Here is a 15,019-nt window from a genome sequence, read left to right as displayed (position 1 = left end):
GGTTTCGAGGTAGGGGTCTCCCCGAAAAGATGGTGGCAATCTCACACTAAGTATGAGGACCAGTATTGGGAAGCCATTGTTGAGGAGCGACTTGGGTCACAGCGAGTCAGTCCTCTCACTGCCCAGGAGGAGAAAAGGCTTAAAGCCTCACTCTGACAATGGCCTCCTGGACCCTTTTGATGCCTGGCCTGGTCCTCTGGGTCCCACACCAAGTGCTCCTGTCCTGGATCACGCGGTAGAAAAAGTCGGGAAGGGGAGCGGCCTATGCCATATTGTCACCCCTCCCCCCAAGGAAATTCTCCACCCTCTTGTGCGAACCTGGAAAAGCTGGTTAAGCTGCCTTCTTGCAACACCAGTGATGACTCACCCCCATTGTGTATGGCCCTGTCTTGTTAAGACCAGCGATGAGATGACTCATCCCCATTGTGTATCCAGTTCTTGGTAAATGCTAACCCTGGGGGCAATAGACCAGCCTTATGATATTCCTGGGAGGCCCAAGGTTTATTTATAGAAGCTCAATTCACCATAGCTAAACTATGGAACCAACCTAGGTTGGATAAAGAAAATGTGGTATGTAATATTTGATGGAATATCACTCAGTTTTAAAGAAGAAGGGAATTATGGTATTTCCGGGTAAATGGACGGAGTTGGAGAATATCATGATAAGTGAAATAAGCCAAATCCCTTAGAACCAAAGGCCAAATGCCTTCTCTGATATGGATGTTAATTCACAATCAGGACCAAGGTGCTAGGGAAGAATAAAGTTACTTTAGATTAGGTAGAAGAGAGTGAAGGGAGGGGAGGGATATGGAGATAGGAAGAATAGTAGAATGAAACAGACATTATTACCTCACATACACATATGACTGTATGACCGATGTGATCTGACAATGTGTACAAGAAGAAAAATGAGAAATTATACCCTATTTATTTATGATATATCAAAATGCATCCTACTGTCATGTATAACTAATTAAAACAGATTTTAACGATTTTTTTAAAAAAAGACAATTCTACTCATTCAAGAAAGAAATCCATAGTCACTGCCCTTTTTTTTTTGGACAAAATGTATTGACAAAATACATGTGGTCAGTTACACTTAAGTTGCATAACATGATATTTTGCTATATGTAAATGCTGTGAAATGATAGCTCAAATCATCTAACATATCTATCACTTCAGAATAGTTAACATTTTCTTTTCTTTGTTAGATTTTTGTGGTGGGAATACCTAAGGTCTACCAATCAAGGAAAGTCCAGGACCAGATCGATTCTCAGCCGAGTTCTATGAGACCTTCCAAGGAGAATTAACACCAATACTGCTCAAAACGTTTCGTGGAATACGAAAAGGAGAGAACCCTTCCAATCTCATTCTGTGAAGCTGATATCACCCTGACGCCGAAACCACACAAGCACACATCAAGGAAAGAAAACTTCATACCAATATCCACGATGAACATCGATACGAAAATTCTCAATACAATTCCGGAAAATAGCATACAAAAACATATTAAAAAGATAGTGTGCCACAAATCAAGTGGGTTCACATACAGAAATCAATAAACATAATTCATCACATCAATATACTTAAAAACAAGAATAATATGATCATCTCAATAGAGGCAGAAAAAGCATTTGACAAATACAGCACGCTTCATGTTCAAAACACTAGAAAAACTAGGAATAGAAGGAACACACCTCAACCTCATGGAAGCTATCTATGCAAACCCCAAGGTCAGCACCATCCTAAACAGAGAAAAATTGAAAGCATTCCCTCTAAAAACTGGAACAAGGATGTCCTCTTTCAAATGAGTAGACTTTTCTAAGGCACTTTAACATGTCTCCAAACACCAGAGGAAAAATCACTTAGAACACTGCGCCTACCTCAACTAATTTTTTCAGAGCTTCCTGCCACCCGCTTTCTGCCTAGCTTGCCTCCATATCTAGCGAGGTCCCTGGCTCTGGGCGGTATCCACATTCATGACTCCTCCTATGCCCCTTGCTTCCATGACACTGCCCAGATCCTGCCTGTGTCTGTCCTGAAGGTCCAGTTAGAGGCTCAGAACCAGCCCAAGGACTCCCTTGCAAAAAAGCAGTGCTGGCAGATAAGTATTTGCAAAACACAGCCACTTTCAGGCGAGTCATCTGCTCAGTGGCTTACTCCATCAAGGAGCTTCCTGCATCTCTGGACCTAGCTGGACTGGAAGCATGAGCCAAAAAGAGATCTATGCTATTTTTCTTGTAAAGCCTGATTCAAATGCGCTTCTCTGTTTTGGTTTTACTGCTTTTCATCCTTACGTTTTAATGTTATAAGTGTACATGATAAATATTTAAACGGGATGCATATAAGGTTAAGGAAAAAAAAAAAAAAAAAAAAAAAAAAAAGGTCTCCTTCCATCACTTCCTCACTTTCACAGAAGCCATAACGATGGTACCGGTTCCAGAAATGTTCATTGCATCTATATTGCGTCTATAAGTACATCTCTGCATACATACATCCCCTCATTTTCAATTAATAGCACTGTGTACACCCTTCTGCCCTTGGTTCTTGTCACCTGATATCTTAGAGATTGTCTTACCTCAGTGGACATATAGTTTTTCTCATTCTTCTTAGCAGTCACACAATATTCCGTTATAAAATGTGTCATAATTTTTTCTATATTTCGCTTACTTTATGATGCATTTTTAAATTTTTATCTATTCTGACTTGTTATATATGACAGCAGGATGCAATTCAATTCATATTACACAAATAGAGCACCATTTTTCATGTCTCTGGTTGTATGCAAAGTAGAGTCACACCATTTGTGTTTTCATACATGCACTTAGGGTAAGGATGTCTGTCTCTTTCCACCATCTTTCCTACCTCCATGCCCCTCTGAAAAACCAGCTTCTACCTCAGAGCAAAGCCCGCCCAAGGAAGGGACATGACCTTTGTCCTTGGAAAGACCCACAGAGCACTCCTGGGCACATTCCCACCCTTCTAAGTGGTTTATCTACAAATAACAGGAGAGATCTGCTGGGCCAGGTGTCCCTGACTCAGTCAGGCTAGGTGGGGACCCATAGCAACCCGCTAGCAGCCACCAATCAGCATGAGACAGGGAAATACCTGGGATGCCAGATGACCCTCCCAGTAGTTTATGGTGTTGGGAAACCATGTAGTTCATCAAGAACACCCCTCTTGGCGTAAACCAATCAGTTCAAATGAATCCCCCTCTTGTAGTAACCAATCATCACTACCCAACTTGTTCCCGCCAGTGAATGTGCTAATCATGTTTTAGAGTTGTTCTTTGATTTTCCCGCAATGTGTGATGATTTGCCAAGAGATGCTACGATGTTTGTGGGGGTCCCTGCCTTCTCCAAAGAATGTATAAAACTGCTGCAAACCCTGGGCTCGGGGCCTCTCAGCGTCACCAGTTGCTGTGTGCACGCAGAGGACCCAGCTAGCTCGCAATAGACACCTCTTTGCTGCTTACATGGATCTTGGTCTCTGGTGGCCTTTTGGGGGTCCAGAATTCGAGCATAAAACCTCCCTTCTCCTCTCTCCCCTTTTCCCTAGCGAAAGGTCATGTATTTTTCCATGCTCCCCCCGCCCCGTCCCCATTATAAATCATCATCCCTGTATCAGACAATACATTCGGCATTTGGATTTTTAGGGTCGGCTTACTTCACTCAGCATTTTATTCTCCAACTTCATCCATTTACTTGCAAATGCCATGATTTTTTCTTCTCCTTTAATGCTGAGTGATATTCCATTGTGTATATATGCCACATTTTCTTCATCCATTCATCTAATGAAGGGTATATCTAGGTTGGTTCCACAATTTAGCTATTGTGAATTGTGCTGCTGTAAACATTGATGTAGCTGCATCCTTGTAGTATGCTACTCCTGAGTCCTTTGGGTATAAACCGAGGAGTGGGATACCTGGATCCAATGGTGGTTCCATTATGAGTTTTCCAAGGAATCTCCATACTGCTTTCCATATTGGCTGCACCAATTTTCAGTCCCACCAGCAATGCGTGAAGGTGCCTTTCCCCCCCACTTCCTTGTGAAAACTTATTGTGGTTTGTATCCTTAACAGCTGCCATTTTTACTGGAGTGAGATGAAATCTTAGAGTGATTTTTTTATTTGCATTTCTCTAATTGCCAGAGATGCTGAACATTTTTTCATATATTTGTGGATTGATTGTATATCGTTTTCTGAGAAACGTCTGTTCAGTTCTTTGGCCCCTTTATTCACTGGGTTATTTGTTTTTTCGGTATTAAGAGTTCTGAGTCCTTTATATACATATACATATATATATAAATTATACACATATATTTATATAGATGAGTGCTCTATCTGATTTGTGTGTGGTAAAAATTTCCTCCTATTCTGTAGGCTCTCTGTTCACCTCACTTATTGTTTCTTTTGCTGCAAAGAAGCTTTTTAGTTGGAATCCATCTGATTTATTGATTCTTGATTTTATTTCTTGCACTATAGCAGTCTTTTAAGGAAGTTGGGGCCTAATCTCACATGATGAAGATTAGGGCCTACTTTTTCTTCTGTTAGACCCAAGGTCTCTGGTTTAATTCCTAGGTCCTAGTTCCACTCTGGATTGAGTTTTGTGCATGGTGAGAGACTGGGGTTTTAATTTCATTTTGTTGCCTATGGATTTCCAGTTTTCCCAGCACCGTTTGTTGAAGAGGCTATCTTTTCTCCAAAGTATGTTTTGGGCACCTTTGTCTGATAGAAGATAATGGTAATTTAGTGGGTTAGTCTCCGTGACCTCTATTCTGTACCATTGGTCTACCAGTCTGTTTATATACACAAGGGAATGTTACTCAGCAATAAAAGAGAATACCGTCATGGCTTTTGCAGGTAAATGGACCGAGATGGAGGAGATGGTGCTAAGTGAAGTCAGCCCATCCCAAACAAACGAATGCCAAGAGTTTTCTCTGGGATGGGGAGCATGGGAGGAAGAGATGAACTCTAGATAGGGGAGAGAGGAGTGAGAAGGGAAGGGAGGGGGCAGGGGGTTAGAAATGATGGTGGAATGTGATGGCCATCGTTACCCAAAGTACACGTATGAAAACATGAGTTGGTGTGAATATACTTTATCTACCACCAGAGATGTGAAACTGTGCTCCGTACGTATAATATGAATAGTAGTGAATTGTGCTGTCATATATTAAAAAAAATTTAATAATTAAAATAAAATAAAATTGATAGAATACAGAGAATAGTGGTTACCAGAGCCCGGAATGGGTGTAGGGGAGGGGACATGGCAAGAGGATGGTTAATAGGTATGGGGGGTGCCCTTGGATAAGAGAAATGACTTACTATTAGTATTCCACAGCATGGTAGGATAGCTGTGATTGACAACAATATTAAATATTTCAAAATACCTGATTGGGGGTGTATCTCAGTGGTAGAATAATTGCTGAGTATGTACAAGGCCCTGGATGCAATCCTCAGTACTGGAAGGGGGAAACTTGATAGGGTTTTGAACGTTCCCAATACAAAGGAGTGATACATGTGTGAGTGACATATATGCCAATTACCCTGATCTGATCATTACGCTTGGAACACAAGTATTAAGATGCCACACTGAAAACAACCCAATAAGATCAATGAACCCATTCACACTACGGGGCAAATGGCCAAGTACCCCTTAATGTGTTCTGATGAAAGAGAAACTAAACTAGACTTTGGGAGGAAAGACCTGGGTTCTTGTACGGTGATGCTTTTTGTTTGTTTGTTTGTTTTGTTTTGTTTTTTTGTACACCGAATTGAACACAGGGGCACTCAACCACTAAGTCACATCCTCAGCCATATTTTGTATTTTATATATATATTTTATTTTGAGACAGGGTCTCACAGAGTTGCTTAGTGCCTCTCTAAGTTGCTGAGGCAGGCTTTGAACTCACGATCCTCCTGTCTCAGTCTCCAGAGCCGCTGGGCTGTCATCCTCTTTTTTATTTTAGTAGTCATTTTACCTACATAGGCCTCAAGCACATATTAGCAAACTTAGCTTAATTTTATCTGCTCCCTGTATTTTACAGTAATGTTGGGGAACTCATGATTGTAGGGGTACAGAAACACTGAAGACCTTTAGCTATTTTTGTCTTTACACTTTTTTTCCCCCCCCTTTTCAAGTCTTTGCTACTTATACAGCACAATTCTGAGAAAATATGAAACACAGGGCACGGTCCTGTCCCCTGGAACTTAACGAATCTGGGTAATGAAACTACTGGAAGGTAATCCACTGTAAAGGTCCCCCAGAGGCAATACGCTGGAATACAAAGGGAAGATTTTACTGAAGTTGCAACAGGGGTTCACTGGATGCTTTGACTACATCCCTTGTCGCTTTGAAACTTACATGTTTGTTTCTCTTTTCCCCAACCTTCTCCTCCCTGATCTTCTTTGCCCTAACCTTCTCCTCCTGATTTTCTTTCCCCTACCCTTCTCCTCCCTGATCTTCTGATTTTCTTTTCCCTAAACTTCTCCTCCCTGTTCTTTTCCCCCTCCCTGATCTCCTCCTCTGGGCTCTTTTCCCTAATCTTTTCCTACCTGCTCTCTCCACCCTAATCTCACTTTCTCTGAATCGCCTATGAAAACCCCCTGTATAAAAACCCCCTACTCCTGCTGACGTGAGAATCATTGTTTCTCCTTTGCTAGCCAAGCAAGAAACCACCCTTTTTCCTTCTCAAGACCGTTTTCTCTTGCTGGGTTGGCATCAAGGCAAGGACAGCTTTCTACGCCAGGGACAGCTTTCTACACCAAGGACAGCGTTCCGCAACAAGGACTCTAGTACAGGATCATGGAGCCAGAGAAGGAGAAGACCGGGAGGCTGAACAGCCAGAGGAGACGGGTCCCCGACTGGCTGATGGGGACGCCCGAGGTAAGGATACCCCCCGGTTCGGATCTCGTGGACAGGCAGCCCGAGCCCAAGAGAGCCCGGTTGTCTGGCATCGTAATGGCTGAAAACTGTGAAATAACCCACGAGCAGCTATGTGAGCTGCTCAAGTATGCAGTTCTGGCTCAACCGGTTATTGAGAGACCCAGGTGGTGCCAGCTTCTTTATGGAAAGCACCTGAGCAGAACAGTGGTTGTCATCCTTCAAGGGATGAGTCAACTCCACTTCTACAGGTTCTATTTGGAGTTTGGATTTCTCCGAAAAGCCTTCAGACACAAATTCCGCTTGCCTCCTCCATCATCTACTTTTCTAGCTGATGTTATCGGGCTACCAAATCAAAGGGCTGGATATCTGCCTAAGACCATGGGAGGATCTTTACCGTCCGCCAGTACAAAGCCCGAGGTCGACCTGCAGAATGACCCCGTCATTCAGAAGTATGGCTCTCAGAAGGTGGGCGTGCTGCGATGCCTTCTGACAGAGGAGGAGATGAGAACATTTGACTTTCCGTTACAAGGTTCTCCCGACTGTGAGGACTTTGTAACGACCGGATGTAATGTGTCTGTCACAGAGAACAGCCCTCTCTTTGGGCTGGACGGAGAAATGTGCATCACGTCCAAGGGGAGAGAACTAACACGCATCTCACTGGTTGCCGAAGGGGGCTCCTGTCTTATGGATGAGTTGGTGAAACCCGATGAGGAGATTGTAGACTACGCCACCTGCTATTCAGGGATCACGGAGGAGATGCTTAAGCCGGTGACGACGAAACTGAAAGACGTTCAGAGGCGGTTGAAAGCACTGCTTCCTCCTGATGCGGTGTTGGTAGGTCATTCCTTAGACGTCGATCTCCGAGCACTGAACATGATCCATCCGTATGTTATCGACACCTCATTGCTTTACGCCAGGGAGCGGGGCAGAAGATTCAAGCTAAAGTTCTTAGCCAAAGCTATTTTGGGCAGGGACATTCAACGTTCGGAAAGGGACGGTCATGATCCCACAGAGGACGCTACCGCGACCCTTGAATTGGCTCAATATTTCCTCAAGTATGGCCCAAGGAAGATTGCAGAACTCAATCTGGAGGCGCTATGGAGAGCCCAAGACCCAAGAAATGTCAGAGAAAAGTTCCAGTACCCCTACAGAGGTGCTTTAACTTGTTTCGATTCGGCGCATCAGAAGCTCCTTTTTGTAACCCGAGAGACAGATGATATTGAACTGCCTTCTCCTGAAGATTGTGAAACTATTAAGTGCCTTTCCAACAGAGAGGTCTTTGAGCAGGCCCGAAGGCAAGTCCGCCTGTACCCCTTCAGCATTATTCGGTTCTCTTTTGAGCCCTTTTCACCTCTCCTCACTGAGGAAGTGAACAAAAGGATGCGGATCAAGTGGACAGAGATGTCAACTATCTATGCTGGGCCCTTGAGCAAAGATTGTAAACTAAGTGCTCTGAAGAGGCTGTTTAGGAGCTTTGGCCCAGTTCGTGCAATGACTGCTGTTCTGGAAACGCATCAGCCTCATCTCTCTATAGAGTATGAAGTCCTGGAAGCTGCCCAGCTGGCCATCGAGTCCTTGAATGGCGTTCTGGTGGAAGGTGTGTACATAAAGGTACAGAGACCTGTGACAGAACTCACTCTGGATTGTGACACACTTGTTAAGGAGCTGGAACGAGATTCTGAGAACCGAGCCACTATTTATCTGTCTGGAGTTAGTAAAGATTTCTTAGGACATTCTCAGGAACTACCGAACCTCTTTGGTGGCCTGGAAGCTGTGATGGTGCCTCCAGATGCTAAAAGCGGAAGACAGGAAAAATACTGTTTCCTGCAATTCAAAACTTTTGGCAATGCCCAGAGGGCCCTCCATGTCCTCACAGGCAAGGACTGGAAGCTGAAAGGCAGGCAGGCCCTAACGCCCAGGCACCTCCATGCGTGGCTTAGGAGCTCACCACCTGAATCAAGAAGGCCCGCAGGTCTGACAGTTAGACCTCCTCCCTCAGAGCGGGAGACCCTGCAGAACTTAAAGGCGGAAAACGCAAAGAGTGCAGCCCGGCGTTGGAGCCGCAAGATTGGAAGGCTCTACCGAAGCCTGAGCCCGGGTACCCTTTGTGTCATCCTCCTGCCAGGAACCGCTAGCCCTCATGGATCTCTCTCTGGCCTGGGACTCATGGGAATAAAAGATGAAGAAGAGGAAAGCACCGGCCCAAGCATGGGTTTGTGAGTCTCATCCTTCCTGGGCGATGGTGGAGAAGACGGTCAGGCTGCAGCTTCTCCAGAGACTGCTGGGCCTCTTGGTTCAGTGGACGGCTTTGTGTGGGAAGTTGGTGTGCCGGCTAACGGGTCTAATCCATTGACATGGCATGCACAAGCTTTCAATGAATGCCTAAAATTCAAGCCTTCCTCATCTTAAGACAGGGTGGGTGGGGGAGCGGGAAACTAAAACAAAAAAAGACGCCACACTGTGCCCCATGAGTCTGTACAATTACTATGTGCCAATTGAATAAATATATATATATATATATATATATATATATATATATATATGTATATATATATATATATATATGATTAAAAATAAAGTAAAAGGGAAACAAAATAAATATACAACTTATTATTAAACCAAAATAAATGTACACGTGTTTGATATCTTCAGACGTTTAAAATTCCATTCATGCTATGTGACACTTTAGAAATGTGATGGGATCTGAGTGGAGCGAATGAGCCCAGTGGTTATGTGGTTGAGTCTCAGAAACTGGTAAGGCTTGCAGCGTGGCTGACCAACTGACTGAAGGGCAGATTGCAGAATTCAAAGGAGCTTTCCCACTATTTGACAGGAAAGGGGATGGAACTATACTATACTAACAAAGGAATCGGGAAGTGTAATGAGATGGTCTCTTGGGTGGAATCCCACAGAAGTCGAGTTTCAGGACGCGATTAAGGGAGTAGCTGCTGGTGGTAATGGTAAAATCGACCTCCCTGAATTTCTGACAATGATGGCAAGAAAAAGGAAACACAGACTTAGGGCACTATATAACATGTGGGGCATGTTGCATCAGAAAGGAGGAAACCGAACTTGCTGCCCGCTTCCGGGTCCTGGGGCCACCTGTGGCTAAGAAAGCGCCTGGGGACCCGCCAGAGGGCGTTGCCTGGGTTGTGACGAAAAACCAGATGACCTCTAGGACAGGCTCAGAACCCTTCCACCCTCTGGACAGCTCCGGTCTCCCATTAGGGCCCCTGAGATGGGTGAACACGTGAACTCTCCCCACCCTGCTGACCATTATCCTGATTGGCTCCTGTGCCTTGTATTAGCTGTGTGTGTGTTTTCTCAATAAACTGAGATCCTGCTTTGACTGATCTCCCTGGCTTGTCTGATTGTCCTCCCTTGGGGAAGGGCTGGGTGCTGGGGGGGGGGGGGGTCGTCAGTCGGCCCTTCCTTTCTTGGTTCCTCATGGTCGGGGCGTGCTCTCCCAATCTCTCCCGCAGGTCAGGAGGGAAGCGGGTGAGGTGGGGTGGGGCTAACCCCCCCCCACACACATCTGGCACCCAACGTGGGGCATTAAGAAGTCGGTTCACCAAAAGTGAGAGTATCGCCTAGCCAAGCCAAGAGGGTTTCGAGGTAGGGGTCTCCCCGAAAAGATGGGGCAATCTCACACTAAGTATGAGGACCAGTATTGGGAAGCCATTGTTGAGGAGCGACTTGGGTCACAGCGAGTCAGTCCTCTCACTGCCCAGGAGGAGAAAGGCTTAAAGCCTCACTCTGACAATGGCCTCCTGGACCCTTTTGATGCCTGGCCTGGTCCTCTGGGTCCCACACCAAGTGCTCCTGTCCTGGATCACGCGGTAGAAAAAGTCGGGAAGGGGAGCGGCCTATGCCATATTGTCACCCCTCCCCCCAAGGAAATTCTCCACCCTCTTGTGCGAACCTGGAAAAGCTGGTTAAGCTGCCTTCTTGCAACACCAGTGATGACTCACCCCCATTGTGTATGGCCCTGTCTTGTTAAGACCAGCGATGAGATGACTCATCCCCATTGTGTATCCAGTTCTTGGTAAATGCTAACCCTGGGGGCAATAGACCAGCCTTATGATATTCCTGGGAGGCCCAAGGTTTATTTATAGAAGCTCAATTCACCATAGCTAAACTATGGAACCAACCTAGGTTGGATAAAGAAAATGTGGTATGTAATATTTGATGGAATATCACTCAGTTTTAAAGAAGAAGGGAATTATGGTATTTCCGGGTAAATGGACGGAGTTGGAGAATATCATGATAAGTGAAATAAGCCAAATCCCTTAGAACCAAAGGCCAAATGCCTTCTCTGATATGGATGTTAATTCACAATCAGGACCAAGGTGCTAGGGAAGAATAAAGTTACTTTAGATTAGGTAGAAGAGAGTGAAGGGAGGGGAGGGATATGGAGATAGGAAGAATAGTAGAATGAAACAGACATTATTACCTCACATACACATATGACTGTATGACCGATGTGATCTGACAATGTGTACAAGAAGAAAAATGAGAAATTATACCCTATTTATTTATGATATATCAAAATGCATCCTACTGTCATGTATAACTAATTAAAACAGATTTTAACGATTTTTTTAAAAAAAGACAATTCTACTCATTCAAGAAAGAAATCCATAGTCACTGCCCTTTTTTTTTTGGACAAAATGTATTGACAAAATACATGTGGTCAGTTACACTTAAGTTGCATAACATGATATTTTGCTATATGTAAATGCTGTGAAATGATAGCTCAAATCATCTAACATATCTATCACTTCAGAATAGTTAACATTTTCTTTTCTTTGTTAGATTTTTGTGGTGGGAATACCTAAGGTCTACCAATCAAGGAAAGTCCAGGACCAGATCGATTCTCAGCCGAGTTCTATGAGACCTTCCAAGGAGAATTAACACCAATACTGCTCAAAACGTTTCGTGGAATACGAAAAGGAGAGAACCCTTCCAATCTCATTCTGTGAAGCTGATATCACCCTGACGCCGAAACCACACAAGCACACATCAAGGAAAGAAAACTTCATACCAATATCCACGATGAACATCGATACGAAAATTCTCAATACAATTCCGGAAAATAGCATACAAAAACATATTAAAAAGATAGTGTGCCACAAATCAAGTGGGGTTCACATACAGAAATCAATAAACATAATTCATCACATCAATATACTTAAAAACAAGAATAATATGATCATCTCAATAGAGGCAGAAAAAGCATTTGACAAATACAGCACGCTTCATGTTCAAAACACTAGAAAAACTAGGAATAGAAGGAACACACCTCAACCTCATGGAAGCTATCTATGCAAACCCCAAGGTCAGCACCATCCTAAACAGAGAAAAATTGAAAGCATTCCCTCTAAAAACTGGAACAAGGATGTCCTCTTTCAAATGAGTAGACTTTTCTAAGGCACTTTAACATGTCTCCAAACACCAGAGGAAAAATCACTTAGAACACTGCGCCTACCTCAACTAATTTTTTCAGAGCTTCCTGCCACCCGCTTTCTGCCTAGCTTGCCTCCATATCTAGCGAGGTCCCTGGCTCTGGGCGGTATCCACATTCATGACTCCTCCTATGCCCCTTGCTTCCATGACACTGCCCAGATCCTGCCTGTGTCTGTCCTGAAGGTCCAGTTAGAGGCTCAGAACCAGCCCAAGGACTCCCTTGCAAAAAAGCAGTGCTGGCAGATAAGTATTTGCAAAACACAGCCACTTTCAGGCGAGTCATCTGCTCAGTGGCTTACTCCATCAAGGAGCTTCCTGCATCTCTGGACCTAGCTGGACTGGAAGCATGAGCCAAAAAGAGATCTATGCTATTTTTCTTGTAAAGCCTGATTCAAATGCGCTTCTCTGTTTTGGTTTTACTGCTTTTCATCCTTACGTTTTAATGTTATAAGTGTACATGATAAATATTTAAACGGGATGCATATAAGGTTAAGGAAAAAAAAAAAAAAAAAAGGTCTCCTTCCATCACTTCCTCACTTTCACAGAAGCCATAACGATGGTACCGGTTCCAGAAATGTTCATTGCATCTATATTGCGTCTATAAGTACATCTCTGCATACATACATCCCCTCATTTTCAATTAATAGCACTGTGTACACCCTTCTGCCCTTGGTTCTTGTCACCTGATATCTTAGAGATTGTCTTACCTCAGTGGACATATAGTTTTTCTCATTCTTCTTAGCAGTCACACAATATTCCGTTATAAAATGTGTCATAATTTTTTCTATATTTCGCTTACTTTATGATGCATTTTTAAATTTTTATCTATTCTGACTTGTTATATATGACAGCAGGATGCAATTCAATTCATATTACACAAATAGAGCACCATTTTTCATGTCTCTGGTTGTATGCAAAGTAGAGTCACACCATTTGTGTTTTCATACATGCACTTAGGGTAAGGATGTCTGTCTCTTTCCACCATCTTTCCTACCTCCATGCCCCTCTGAAAAACCAGCTTCTACCTCAGAGCAAAGCCCGCCCAAGGAAGGGACATGACCTTTGTCCTTGGAAAGACCCACAGAGCACTCCTGGGCACATTCCCACCCTTCTAAGTGGTTTATCTACAAATAACAGGAGAGATCTGCTGGGCCAGGTGTCCCTGACTCAGTCAGGCTAGGTGGGGACCCATAGCAACCCGCTAGCAGCCACCAATCAGCATGAGACAGGGAAATACCTGGGATGCCAGATGACCCTCCCAGTAGTTTATGGTGTTGGGAAACCATGTAGTTCATCAAGAACACCCCTCTTGGCGTAAACCAATCAGTTCAAATGAATCCCCCTCTTGTAGTAACCAATCATCACTACCCAACTTGTTCCCGCCAGTGAATGTGCTAATCATGTTTTAGAGTTGTTCTTTGATTTTCCCGCAATGTGTGATGATTTGCCAAGAGATGCTACGATGTTTGTGGGGGTCCCTGCCTTCTCCAAAGAATGTATAAAACTGCTGCAAACCCTGGGCTCGGGGCCTCTCAGCGTCACCAGTTGCTGTGTGCACGCAGAGGACCCAGCTAGCTCGCAATAGACACCTCTTTGCTGCTTACATGGATCTTGGTCTCTGGTGGCCTTTTGGGGGTCCAGAATTCGAGCATAAAACCTCCCTTCTCCTCTCTCCCCTTTTCCCTAGCGAAAGGTCATGTATTTTTCCCATGCTCCCCCCGCCCCGTCCCCATTATAAATCATCATCCCTGTATCAGACAATACATTCGGCATTTGGATTTTTAGGGTCGGCTTACTTCACTCAGCATTTTATTCTCCAACTTCATCCATTTACTTGCAAATGCCATGATTTTTTCTTCTCCTTTAATGCTGAGTGATATTCCATTGTGTATATATGCCACATTTTCTTCATCCATTCATCTAATGAAGGGTATATCTAGGTTGGTTCCACAATTTAGCTATTGTGAATTGTGCTGCTGTAAACATTGATGTAGCTGCATCCTTGTAGTATGCTACTCCTGAGTCCTTTGGGTATAAACCGAGGAGTGGGATACCTGGATCCAATGGTGGTTCCATTATGAGTTTTCCAAGGAATCTCCATACTGCTTTCCATATTGGCTGCACCAATTTTCAGTCCCACCAGCAATGCGTGAAGGTGCCTTTCCCCCCCACTTCCTTGTGAAAACTTATTGTGGTTTGTATCCTTAACAGCTGCCATTTTTACTGGAGTGAGATGAAATCTTAGAGTGATTTTTTTATTTGCATTTCTCTAATTGCCAGAGATGCTGAACATTTTTTCATATATTTGTGGATTGATTGTATATCGTTTTCTGAGAAACGTCTGTTCAGTTCTTTGGCCCCTTTATTCACTGGGTTATTTGTTTTTTCGGTATTAAGAGTTCTGAGTCCTTTATATACATATACATATATATATAAATTATACACATATATTTATATAGATGAGTGCTCTATCTGATTTGTGTGTGGTAAAAATTTCCTCCTATTCTGTAGGCTCTCTGTTCACCTCACTTATTGTTTCTTTTGCTGCAAAGAAGCTTTTTAGTTGGAATCCATCTGATTTATTGATTCTTGATTTTATTTCTTGCACTATAGCAGTCTTTTAAGGAAGTTGGGGCCTAATCTCACATGATGAAGATTAGGGCCTACTT

The 15,019-nt window shown here is 43.7% G+C and overlaps 1 pseudogene; it reads left to right on the top strand.

The window, feature by feature from the left end:
• Nucleotides 1-6,803: 6,803 nt before the first annotated feature.
• LOC139703752 (RNA exonuclease 5 pseudogene) lies at nt 6,804-9,104 on the top strand (annotated as a pseudogene).
• The last annotated feature ends 5,915 nt before the right edge of the window (nt 9,105-15,019 follow it).

Source organism: Marmota flaviventris, unplaced genomic scaffold, assembly GCF_047511675.1.
Source record: "Marmota flaviventris isolate mMarFla1 unplaced genomic scaffold, mMarFla1.hap1 Scaffold_1220, whole genome shotgun sequence".
Taxonomy (NCBI): domain Eukaryota; kingdom Metazoa; phylum Chordata; class Mammalia; order Rodentia; family Sciuridae; genus Marmota; species Marmota flaviventris.
Note: the sequence above shows the minus strand (reverse complement) of the source record. Positions and strands in the feature narration are given on the sequence as shown.